The 3,072-nt window shown below is 39.8% G+C and overlaps 1 pseudogene; it reads right to left on the reverse strand.

Moving 5' to 3' along the window:
• Nucleotides 1–771: 771 nt before the first annotated feature.
• Nucleotides 772–2,560, reverse strand: LOC101430048 (suppressor of cytokine signaling 5-like; annotated as a pseudogene).
• Between the last annotated feature and the right edge of the window lie 512 nt (nucleotides 2,561–3,072).

Consider the following 3,072-nt stretch of genomic DNA (forward strand, 5'->3'; position numbering starts at 1 on the left):
TCCATGCAAATAGTAACCAAAAAGGAGCTGGAGTAGACCAGATAAACGTGAAATAACAACATTATAGTAAGTGAACAACAATTACTCAGTGCAACTGGCAAATTGTTCCTGTGAGCAGTATTCTGTAATTTTTTTCATACAAAATAAACATTTGCTTTTAATTGAGGAGGACTGGAGAAGAGATATATTTTTGGATACTACATTTTTCTTTAACCCTTTCTTATTCATACTCTTTAATTAAAATAATCTATTTGTGGTTCATTAATGATTTATCATGATTACTGTTGAACAAGATTTTTAGTTTTTCTGCCTCATAAAATTGTGAGTTGGCAAATTGTTATGTGCTATAATTCATTCCAATAAGATGTGATTTCCTAGAAAGAATTATGGCCTAAATGGAAAGTAAACAACTAAACCAATAATTTATTACATTCTTAGAGATCTATTATGTCCAATAGCTAGAGCTGTAATATAAAAATTAGAATTGCGTTACAATTAATTTCTATTATTTTTGAATTATTTATATTTATAAATGTTTGTTGCTATGCTATCTATTTTTTATAATTGATTATATTAAATCCAAACTGACTTTGTACTCTCATTTAAAATTTGTAATGTCTTTCAATCTATTTTTCTATTTATTTTACAATTTTACAGTAAAGGAATTTTTAATAGCTAAAAAAAGCCACTGATTATACACTTAGGATAGATTATGTGGTATATGAATATATCTCAATAAAACTGCTTAATAAACATATAAATAATTGTGCAAGAATGGCCAGAAATAGCAGCTATGTACAGCAAAGGAAACACAGAGACTGAGAGGTGAGGAATTTTCTTATTTGTCTGCTTTTTGTTATTATTATTATTGAAATAATGAAAATGCTTTAATTATTGAGTTGATGAACATACAACTATGTGATTATACCAAATACCATTGATTTTACTCTTTGGATGACTTGTATGCTTTATTAATATGTATCAATAAAATTGATTTGCTTAAAAAAAAACACAAAACCCAAAGTTGTGCTTCCATTGTTCAATGAGGGCATGCAGGGGTCTGCTTTGATGACGGAAGCTCACAGAGAAGAGGAAGTCCTCTTGGGCAGAGTCCCTGAGCAAAAACGTGCCTTCAGGTTTCCCTTCAAGAAGGGGTTCTGCTGCCTAACGGTCCATCAGTCCCCAGTAACAGGGATTACCTGTCATCTGAAGGAAATCGGGCATGAGGCAGTGTATGTAATGCAGCTGTGTGTGGACTTTCCAAGCTCCCTGTCTGCTAAGACTGGCACACTGTCTCCAGATACCTGGAGTAGCTTCTGCCCCCAGGACTGCAAACACAGGATGGTTGTGTCCTCTTCTGAGTCACAATTAGCTTGTGGAATTGCAGAATTGTCCCCACTTATTTCAGCCATTCCAGGAGCTAACTTTGGTCCAAGTTCATATAATGGATTAACCTGTGCCATTGCCTCACATGTATGCATTTGTGCATTGGGAGGGGGATCAACCCTTCTTCAATGCTCAGCAGTCTTCTCTAAGTCTGTCTTCTTCATCTTCTGTAGAAACCAAAGACGGATCAAATGTATCGAAAGAATGCTGAATGTGGGCTCACAGGGGCTATATGCCGTTTAATCAAATGCCATTTGGGGCCTAAATCTGAGTCAGCAGGCAAAGGGCATTCCTCAAGCATTAATTTGGAAAGATGTATTTTTCTTTTATTATAAAGAAGGGGGGTGTGGGGTATATGAGAACCTCTTATATTTTTTAATGTAAAATTTTTTGTGATCTACGTATCTTAAAAAAAAATACAATTAAAAAAAAAAAAAGAAAGAAGGGCTTTGACTGCTTGTTGTAAATTCTCATGGGAAAACACACCCTGCAGTGTCCTCAACCTGTCTTCTGAATACTGTGGTTCAGCTGGAAACTATCCATAATGTGTATAGGATTTACGACGCATCGTCTTGCTCTCCTTTGAAGTCCACTTCGAGTTCCACCAAACTTGTCAGTGTCCAATGAACTTGGAGTCTTTGTAGAACAGGAATGTATTTTCTTCCCACCCCATGGAGCATGGTCAGAGCAGGAGACTCTTCCTGCAAGTCTTGTTTCTGTAGAGACACACAGGAATCATTATCCTTTTCAGGGCTTGTTGTGGCTTCTCCTTCAAGAATCCTTGCAAGGGCTTAACCCCAGCTGTAAGGCAACCTTTTCTCTTAAGAGCCTGCTTTGCGGCTAGGAGGCGAGTCTCCCACACAGATGCTCTTGGACACACAGACACCCGTTGGCGTTCATGTCCACACTTTCAAACTTCGGCTTCCTCCTTCTGACACCTGTGTTTGAAGTTCCCCATTCTCTCCCCGGCCCCCCTTATCCTTTGATCATAATACCGGTGCTGGCGCCAGTGGCCTCATCCAGGGCACCTGCCGCCAGGAAGGACGCAGCGCAGACACCAGACCGGGAAGCCCCAAGCCCCTGGCCGTCCCGCCAGAGCAGTCTCTTCCTCCAGACCGAACCTGAGACCCCAGCTCTGCAGGGTGCCCCGCCAGGCCCTGCCCTTCCGCCCCATCTTCACCCTTTCCCCCTCCACCCCCCCTCTCCCCGCTGGCGGTAGTTTCTTAAACCTTACACCCCAAGTGCCAGCAAGGAATGAAGAAATAGACAAACGACCTCCTCAGAATTAAACCCTTTTGTTCTTCCAAAGACTTTGTCAAGAAAGTAAAAAGGCATTCTACTCAATGGGAGAAAATATTTGCAAACCACATGCCCCACAAGGGTCTGATATCCATGTTATATAAAGAAATCATACAAGGATATGAGGATAATAAGACAAGCAACCCAATTTTTAAAGGGGAAAAGACTTGAATAGACATTTCTCCAAAGAGGAAATACAAATGGCCGAAAGGCACATGAAAAAATGTTCAACATCACTAGCTATTAGGGAAATGTAGATTAAAACTATAGTAAGATACCATTTCACACCTTAAAGAATGGTCCTCAAAAACAAACAGAAGAGGGAAGCGGTTGTGGCTCAACTGACAGAGCATCCACCTACCATATGGAGTGTGCAGGGTTCCATCC

The sequence above is a fragment of the Dasypus novemcinctus genome, chromosome 13, assembly GCF_030445035.2.
Source record: "Dasypus novemcinctus isolate mDasNov1 chromosome 13, mDasNov1.1.hap2, whole genome shotgun sequence".
Classification (NCBI taxonomy): Eukaryota; Metazoa; Chordata; class Mammalia; order Cingulata; family Dasypodidae; genus Dasypus; species Dasypus novemcinctus.